Source organism: Martes martes, assembly GCF_963455335.1.
Source record: "Martes martes genome assembly, chromosome: 1".
NCBI classification, from domain to species: Eukaryota; Metazoa; Chordata; class Mammalia; order Carnivora; family Mustelidae; genus Martes; species Martes martes.
In genome coordinates, this window is record NC_137888.1 from 29,517,258 (window position 1) to 29,527,587 (window position 10,330).

A 10,330-nucleotide genomic window follows, 5' to 3' on the forward strand; every position below is an offset into this window, starting at 1 on the left:
TTGCACTTATGACCCCCTTTTTGCTTGGGGCCACTCTAATTAAGAAAAGAAACTCCAACTATTTTTTTCTATCTTTGTGACACTTGCCCACGATTCTAAGTCCCTGAAGGGAATGCCTCTCATGGATCTGATGTAAACCACATGCCCGCTCCGTAGCTATATCTAAGTGGTGACTAGAAAGCTCTGATCTATTCTGTTACAGTAGTAGAAGGAAGGCAGCTGGATTTCCACAGTATCAAGACTACACACAGTGAGCAGAGATATTTTTCTAACAGAAATAGGAGTGAGGTTAAGAACAGAGGAGGGGTGATGTAAACCAGGTAGCCCAAAAGAAAGGAAGTGTCTACAGCATATTAAAAGCAACATTTTAGAGAACCGAGACCTTGTAGCACTGTGCATAAGCCACTGGAACAGGGAAGAACCAGACAGAAACAATTACAGACTCGGACTATCCCAGATATGTGATAACATTCTGGACTCAGAGACCCATGTGACCCTAGATGACAGAGCTTCTGACTTCCATACACAGATTTCTAACACTCTGCTGTGCACCTGAACAGAATTCCTCTGCGTTTTTCCAACATCCCTGAAATTTGGTCTTTATAATTCCTATAAGCTACAGCCACAAAAATACGCAACGCACAGTTATAGTAAAGCCACACTGAACTGGCCAGCATTCGTGGGATTTGTTTGGGTGAGGGCCAGTCAATGGCTTTTTGTTGTTGTTAGGAGAGAACATTAACAATTTGGACATCCCTGTCTTCTCTTTTTACTGTACATGTAATAAATCTAATTTCATCAGCCTTTAAAAGTGCCAATAAAAGATAAATGGTAGCTTTTTAAAAGGCACCACAGAGGAACATGTAACAGAAAGGGCCATTGGTGTTTTTTCCATGCCACTTAATTCAGTACGCATGAGAAAAGGGAGGATTAGACATTTCTTAATGCTCGAGATGGGAAGACATCTTGCATACATAAATCTAAAAATATTTTCTTACGGCGAATTAAAAGTACAATTTAATACAAATTTGTGTCTGGCAGCTAGCTGGAGCAGAAGTTGTCTATTTGCTGCAGCTGATGCCTATCAGACTCGGAGGCGCAGTATGTACCAGCTGAAGGCTGTCAACAGGGAGCCCAGCAGAAGGGCAACATGATAGTCAAAACAGGATGAAACCACAGTCTAAACAAGATGACGTGAGCATTTGTGCAATTAACAGCATCAGCAAAAGTAAAGTTGTGTTTGGAATATTCTGCCAGGAATCCCAAAAAGGCAGGATGCTTATTTTGCCACAGTATTGTTATGTTATATCTGGCTAAATAGAATCAACGGCATGATGGGAAACTCTGCATGGACAGTGGTAAAGGGTACAGGAGAAGCTGGTGACAAAGTCTAAGACTGAAAACCGTACCACAGTGGTTGCTAATGGGAGCAGAGCCCGCTTCAAACGTAGTATTTGTGCCATCCCTCAACTATAGGTAGAGATTGTCTGTTGGCTGCTAGCATTGTGTCAGGCTTTGTACTGGCTTTTCAGTGGCCATTATCTGATTTAATTTTTCAAACAAGTTGTGCGGTCCACATTATTAACCTCATTTCACAGATGACGACAAAACCACAAAGGAACGGCTTCAAACACTGCTGTAGTGGAACGGTTAGACAAATCTAAGCGGAAACGCCAGTTCCGCTGTGCCTAAACTCTAGGGATTTTATGTAAACCACTGTATTTTTCTGGACTTGATCATTCTTATGTAAAGTATAAACTTTGGACATGTATGAGGGCTAAAAGGTTATTTTCTGCTTTTCACACGACGTTTGATACGATGCAAGTATTCAACAAATGGTGGAATCGATATTATTATTGTGCTTATTAGGAGTAATAGCTTAAAGGCGTTTTATAAATATGTCCTCGTTTATGTAATTTTCATAGAAACTCAGATTGTTAAGAATACTAGTAACTGGGTGGGGGGCATTGAAGGAGGGCGCGTGTTGTAATGAGCACTAGATGTTATATGCAACTGAGGAATAATGGAACTCCACCTCTGAAACTAATGATACAGTAGAGGTTCATTAATTGAATTTTAAAAACAATAATAATAATTGAAGCTAGTAATTACAGTTGCTAACCACAGGCACAGCGCTAAGGATCTTCCAAGGGGGTGCGCCTGGGTGGCTCAGTGGGTTAAAGCCTCTGCCTTCAGCTCAGTCATGATCCGAGGGTCCTGGGATTGAGCCCCACATGGGGCTCTCTGCTCAGCGGGGAGCCTGCTTCCTCCTCCTTCTCTGCCTGCCTTTCTGCTTACTTGTGATCTCTGTCAAATAAATAAATAAAATCTTAAAAAAAAAAAAGAAATAAAACTCTTTAAAAAAAAGGGGGGGGATCTTCTACACGTTGTCTCATTTCTTTGTTGTAGCTCTTTATGAGTGAGTTATTACCTGAATTTAACTGCTCAAGGACAGAAGCCATGGAGGCTTTGAATCCAAGTGATAGTTTTACTTCAGAGCTTCTCCTTCTCTAATCCAATGCTCACTCCACCTGTCTATTCTTTCCATAGATTCAAAGGTAACAAAAATAGGTAACATTGTTTACTATTAATCTAGCAAGTCAATCTTTATGGGATTTTCATTTGACATATCTTGTAATTAGTATCTTATAATTAGTTGCATTTGTTTTTTAAATGCCATCAATTATAGCCTTTGCTCACAATTTTGTCCTTAATGATGATTTTTAATAACAATATTTTTTAAAATATAGACTAACTATTAATGTCAGGTTTTATTCAAAATTAGCTTCCCTAAGAAGCTTTGAGAGGTATCAGAGGACTCAAAGTAGAGTACTAGCCCGTCTATAGTGCATTACATTGTTGCTCTAGTAAATATTTTATGAGTATTAACGAGAAATTTAAATCATGACTTCCTCTTGACAGGAATACAGGGGCATTGACCTCTGTGGTTAGCGCCATTTTCCTTAGTTCAGTTTCCTTAGCTAGTTCTCGAGGATCCAGTCATAATTCCTACTACCTTATTTTTGTATTCTTATTGAACTATTAAGATTTGCAAGATTTTTATATCAAAACTTTTGTGATGATTTATAGATTTGGTGGAATACACCCTCTTCATGTGTCTAAGAGCTTGCTGCTACTTGAGAGCAGAATAAACAGCATCTGGGGGCTCATTAGAAATGCAGAATGTGGGGCCAGACCCCAGATCCGCTGAATTAATACCTGCATTTTTCCAAGATCCCCAGGTGAATGGCCTGTACATTAATATCTTAAAAGCATTGTTCTAGAAACCACAAGCAGTAAAAAGCTATGCTTTTGTTGGACATGACATAACTTTGATGTATAGTGAGAATGGGGGAGATTTAGGATATCCTAATGTGGTAGCAAGAAGAGTTTAATTGCAGGAGAAAAAAGAAGAAAAACAAAAGACCTGATATCCTTTCAGGTGCAGAAAATATGGTGGAATTACTGAATAGTCTTAAATGTAGAATGTATTAAATGTAGAAGTTATAAATTTAATGGATTTAGGTTATTTTATTGACTTAGTGAACTTAATTTCTTTTGAAGTATTCTGGCTCCTTGTTGCTAAGGGACTTTGGCATCTTTGTTTGTTTGTTTGTTTGTTTCCCCAGCACTTACATTATTTGTACAAATAGCATGTTTAGGGTTAAAGTGGCTCATGTAATGTTGTTTGCAATTAAGTAAATATGAGTTAGTTTGGATGCAACTGTTATAAATGATAGTGTAATCTCTTGGGCATATAATATGGTTTTCTAATCTTCCTGAACAGATTTCATATTACCAAGCAATTTTAGTATAACTTCTTCTGGATCAGTGAAATTTTCACACCAATAAATCAGGAAATGTAGAAAGATCTGTGTATGTAGTAAACCACATGTGCAAATTAAACTACCTTATCAAGAGAAATGATTTTTCATATTAAGGCTGTGGGGTTCAGATCATGGAACAGTAGTAAGTGGAAACCATGAATAGTTTTGTTGTTGTTTTTTTTTTAAGAAAGATTTTTATAGATTATTGAATTTAACTTTACATGCTTGAGTCCCTGCCTTTTCCTCAGCAGTTTTTCTCCGAGCTTTACTTATACCTGGATCTCATTAGTTCCATAAGTGTTTTATCCCAAATAGGATTTTGGGGTTCCAATTGTGTGTACCTTGTGATATGCCTACATCTATATACCTAAAGCTATCTGTGTCTCTGGAAAGCAGAGGTTGCCATTGATTTGCATTGGATTCTATTTTCCTTTCTTGGCATTCAATCTAGAAGGTTGGCTTTTCTGCCAGGGTCTCCTTCTTTTGCCTAAGACTAAAAAGGAGAAAGAAAAACCTAAGTCTTTATACACTAGCAATATAATGATGTATTTACTTCATTAGAAAGATCAACAGAGTAGAAACTTTAGGCCAGTAAAAACAATGAATTAGGGGTAGCAAATCGGAAGAGAGGGAGAGGAGGGAAGGAAGGAGGAGAAAGAGGGAGATGAAGGAGGAGGAGGAGGAGAAGAAGAAGAAAGATAAGAGAAGAGGAGAAAGAGGAAAAAGAAGGAAGAAGAGGAGAGGGAGAAGAAGAGGAAGAAAAGACCAATAATTAAACCAGGAAGGGCCGTGAAAAGATTTTTTTTTTTAAGATTGATTGATTGATTTATTTATTTATTTATTTATTTATTTATTTTAGACAACGTTAGAGAGAGAACCTGAGCAGGAGGGGCAGAGGGAGAGTGAGCATCTCAAGCTAACTCTGAACTGAACGTGGAGCCCCACATGGGGCCCCATCTCACGACCCCAAGATCATGACGCAAGCTAAAGCCAAGAATCAGACATTTAACTGACTGTGCCACCCAGGTGCCCCTGAAAGACCTTTCAGACAATATCCAAATTGTTTGTAGCCTGGATCTTATATGAATATTCTCAGTTTCTCAAATTGGTGAAAATATAGTCATGTTTTTTGAAACTTAGAAAATAAAAGATTTTATAGCCTTCCAGAACCTAATAACCTTGGTTTAAAACAAGAGTTAAAACTCCAATACCATAGTTAACAAAATGAAACTTTGGGGTTTTTTCAAAGCAATGTAAAAATGCTTACTTCTCACCTGTGTTCTAGAAATTACCTATGGTTAAGAAATTTTATTTTTTTTTAAAGATTTTATTTATTTATTTGACAGACAGAGATCACAAGTAGGCAGAGAGCCAGGGAGAGAGAGAGGAGGAAGCAGGCTCCCCGCTGAGCAGAGAGCCTGATGCAGGACTCAATCCCAGCATCCTAGGATCATGACCCGAGCAGAAAGCAGAGGCTTTAACCCTCTGAGCCACCCAGGCACCCCTGGTTAAGACATTTTAAAAAATGAAATGGTGTTTAAGCCCTTCTGATAGAGTATGTTATCTAAAAATCTTAAAATGTTTAAAGCTTCTGAAAATTTTATACAATGTGAATAAAATGTCTGTAATTTGAGGGACTATTACCTTTATAAAAATTATTTTCAAAAATCAGCAGTAGTAAACAGTAATTTAAAATTTACAATGTATTTTTACATAAATTATCCCAATTATTTTTTAGTTTAACTAGATATTGTTAACATGTCCATTTTTCAAATGAGGTTCAGAGATATAGAATGGCTTAACCCAAGACCTCAAGGTTGGTAAGTGTGGCACTTAGAGTCAATCCCAAGTCTCCTGTTCCAAATCCTTTGTCCACAGCATTATACTATTATTACCTCATTCAAGTAACTAAGTCTGTCACTCCCTTTAAAAGTTAAAGGACATTGTGTACTCATTTGACTTTTGATCTCCTTTCTCTATGGTGCTTCAGACTTTCTTCAAAAACATTTATACATAGACAACATTTCTTCACTTTTGTATTCCCTTAATTTTTTTTCAATATTATGATGGCCTTTATTTGTTCCTCTTGAATTTTATTATAATTAATTCTGAAAACTTGTAGAATTTCTTAAGGCTATTTTGTATTCACATTCTTTTCCTCTATAGTTCTGGAGATGTCACTCTCCATAACTTATCTGTATAATTAAAGATCATGTTCACTCATGTTCACAATTCAATCCTCAAAGTCACTGGTTAAAATTCTTAATAGTAGGTCTAGAACTAACATTGTGGAACATGACTTATGTCACCTGAACTTGGCAGTGGGCAATCAAATACAACGCATTGCCTATAATCCAATAGCTCTGTGCTATAACCTAATGGTGGTTGAAGCAAGGCAATGTATCCTAATTTAGCGATGACTTTTGGCATGTGGTATAGAACCAAAACTTTAAGAAATAAAATTGTATTGGATCTATTGCTTTTTCTTAGTTGGTCATGTTTGTCATTCTATGATAGATGCAATTGATCATAAAGGGTATATAGACATAGTTACAGATACAGATTTAGCTACTAGATAAACATATATACCTTACTATCAATTAGCAAAGTAGTTATTCTTTCACACTGGTAATTAACAGAATAGTTATTCTTTGCACATATGCTAGTCCCTAAAAGAAATATTTTACATAGATTGTTTACAGCTTACTGCAGTGAATATGATATTCTGTCCAAATTTCACCATGCAGACATTCTTACCATTTGTACTAGCTGGATTATGTTCATAATGTACATATGGTAAACATCTTAACATGTTTAGAAATCTAAAAACCTGAAAAGTGAGTGTATTTCTTGTGCTTCCACATTTGTGTCTCCAAATGACAGTTTCAAGGGGCAATACAGTAATCCCCCCCTTATCCACAGGGGATTGATTGTTCCAAGAGATCCCAGTGGGTGCTTGAAACTGCAGATAGGACCGAACTGTGTATATTCCCTGCTTTTTCATATATATATATATATATACACACACACACACACATTTCATATATATATATACACACACACACACATTCATATATATATGAATCTCATATGATATGATATATAAATATATATGTCATATACCTATATATATACATTATATATGTGTGTGTATATATAAATATATATATACACACACCCACACATCTATGATAAAGCTGAATTTATACATCAGACACAGTAAGAAATTAAGAATAATAACTAATAATAACATAGAACAATTATAACAATATACTGTAATAAAAGTTGTGCAAATGAGGTCTCTCAAAATATCTTCTTGTACTGTGTTCATCTTTCTTTTGATGATGTGAGATGATAAAATGCCTGCGTGATGAGATGAACCAAGGTGAATGACACATGCATTGTGACCTAGCATTAGGTTACTCTTGACCTATAGGGACCTCTCCTCCTCAGAAGGAGGACCACCTGCTTCCAGACCACAGTTGACCGCAGCTAACTGAAACTATGGAAATAAAAACCAGGAATAAAGGGGGACTATTGTACTTCGATTTACTTTAATGAGGGCAACTTATTATTCTCAATACTCAGTATGTTGTCTGGGCCAAGAGTGGTTTGGGAATATTTTGCTCTTTACGTTTGTACCTGTTTAGTTGCTCTTCTGAGGTCATATAAGATAAAATAGCCTATGTGCTTAAGCTCAATGAACTGTTCGTGATCCCTTATACTTTTTTTTAAGTCATTATAATTAAAAACTTCAAAATTAGTTTTCTGCATGTTCCCTGTCAATACACTAGCAGACAAAGACAGTCAATCTATAACATATTTTCAGTGATCATTGCATTCCACTTTTGACCAATACTGGTCTGTTTCTATAATTTAGTGCTAATGCTGGTAGGCCTTGTGATTCACATCTTTCCTGGAACTTAATTAAATAATTGAACAACAATCAACTTATTCACTCTCAGTGGCCCCACAAGCTGGAAATGTCAATAATAATTCTCCTTTACAGAAGCAAATTCAGTGTTAATTTAGAGCTATTGGTCAGCTTTGTTAAATATGCCAAGTGCACACTTGTTTGTGTCCACTTAATTGATCTACTGTTGTATGATTTTTTTAATGTATCTTTTTTTATTAGAAGATGTGACATTACATGCACACTGTTCCTATTACGTATTCAGAAGGGGAAAAATAATATTTCAATACATGGACAGTAGTTTTCTAGAAGTAATGACATAAGGAATACCAGTCTCTAATCTCACTTAAAATAAATGAACATTTTTAAAGACATTGAAATAATATTTATCATAGTTTGAAGGCCACAGGACAGGGTTGATCCCAGTGTGGATCAGGATATGCCAGACCAGCTACCAGATCAGGCCAGGCTTGAATCAGTTTACCTTGTCTCCAGATAGAGTTCTCATTTAGCTCATTCTGAAAATACATGTTACCAATACACAGAAAGTATCACACTCAGTGATAAGACTACATGTACATGAGACTAAGGGATGAATTAAAATAACTATTAATTTTAGTGAAAGATAACTGGAAAGGAGACTATATACTTGTGTTTGGAGATTGCCATATAATCTGTGTATAAAAATAATACTAAAAAAAAACGTTTTCTTATAAGAAATGTATTTGAGTGAGCTTAGAGAAGGAAGTCACAAATTTAGATAATCTGAAAAGTCATCCTCAGCTAAGAAAGATACAGATACTCTGGGGTCTTCGTCAGTGCAACTGAGTATTCTGTCTGGCAACTGAAGCGCTCTCAACATAGTTCACAGCTTGATATTATCTGTTTTTTTTTCTTCAGAATATTCTTCTTTTGATGACTTATTGTTAAGAAAAATTAATGTAATTATTGTGTGAGGGCTCCAAATTACTCAGCCACCTTGTGACAAAGCTTATACTAATACGTAGTAAATGGTAGCGTAGGACTGCAAAATTTTCTTTCCTAGGAAGAATTGTAATGTATTTAGAGGTTAGATATTTTTATTTTACTTTTCTTAGTATTAAATGTTCTTTCAGTCATGGAAGTAGGATGGGAGACAACAAGAGATTTTTTTAGTGATTTCATTAACAAAATAAAAATTGGAAACATTGTGATGGCCCCAGAATTAAAGAGAAAAAGATTTAGTTGCAATAAAAATACCAGTCTGGGCACTCCTAATCTCCATCATTACTTCCTCAGGCTGTAGAGATGGTATTACAGAAAGCAACACCTCATCTTAGGATTCATATGGGTGTTTCTGTTGTGGTTCCAGAAAAAAACACTTTGGTTACCTAATTATTATACATTGCACAAGTGAAGTTGCTTCTGTGAATAAATCTGATGTTAAATTAAATTAGTTATGAGTTCTAGGTTGTCTCATGGTCTCGGCCATGTGGTGGCACACTCGTAAATGGTGCTGCTTACTGCTTAATGACAGGATGGAGAAGGGGGAAACTCAGTCTGTAACACTGATGACTCCCGTGGTGTGACTACTCCCGCCATGATGAATTTCAAGTGACCAACATGAAATCTCTTCACTGAACGTGGTCCTGAGAAAAGACGTGCACAATCCGCTGAACAAGCTATGCTGGTACAAGCTTTAGAAACCACTGCCCCAATGTATCTATTTTAGTTTTATTAGTTTAATTAGAAGCATGTCAGCAGTTTCCATTTGGTCACATCTGCCACATCTGGGAATGGAGCAGATGACCTGCAGCGGATGATCCAGGCTGTGGTGGATAACGTGTGCGGCCAGATGCCTCTGAAGCAAAAAACCAGAGTGCTCAGACAGATGCAGGGCTGTCTGTGGAGAGCTGCCTTCACAGCTGGGGGCATGAAAACAGAATTCTTTGAAGATGTAGTTCCCGCAGTCAGGAAATGGACTGAGGCTGGAATGAAGGTGTGTATGTTGTCTTCAGGAAATGTAGAGGCCCAGAGCTATTATTTGGTCATTCTCCAAACTGAGATATTCTTGAGCTTGATGATGGTCACTTTGATACCAAGATTGGACGTGAAGTGGAGAGAGTTACCAAAAGATTGCAAACAGCCGTTGGTGCTCAACTATCAACATCTTGTTTCTGACAGACATGACTCTAGAGGCCAGTGCTTCTGAGAAAGCGGATGCGCATATCACCGTCTGGCCCTGCCAGACGGTTGGATGATGAAAAGACTTACCACAGCCTCATCACCTCCCTTGGTGAACTGTATGTATCTGCCTTCCTCAACCTAGAGGAGTTATGAGGAAGACTAACCTGTCCTCAGAGTTGTCCCTGTAGTTTAGTTTTATTCTCCTGGTAAAAGTAACTTACTTTATTTTTGTTTAATTTTTTATTATTTATTTATTTGAGAAAGAGAGAGCATGAGTGGCCAAGAGGGGCAGAAGGAAAGGAAGAAGCAGACTCCCTGCTGAGCAGGAAGCCTGCCCTGGGGCTTGATTCCAGGACCCAGAGATCTTGACCTGAGCTGAAGGCAGATGCTTAACCCATTGATTGACCCACCCAAAAGCCCTGAA

At 37.1% G+C, this 10,330-nt stretch overlaps 1 pseudogene across 1 annotated transcript; it reads left to right on the forward strand.

The window, feature by feature from the left end:
• Positions 1–9,514: 9,514 nt before the first annotated feature.
• On the forward strand, positions 9,515–10,059 carry LOC308359276 (enolase-phosphatase E1-like; annotated as a pseudogene). Its single transcript has one exon. The product of its transcript is annotated as an enolase-phosphatase E1-like (transcript).
• The last annotated feature ends 271 nt before the right edge of the window (positions 10,060–10,330 follow it).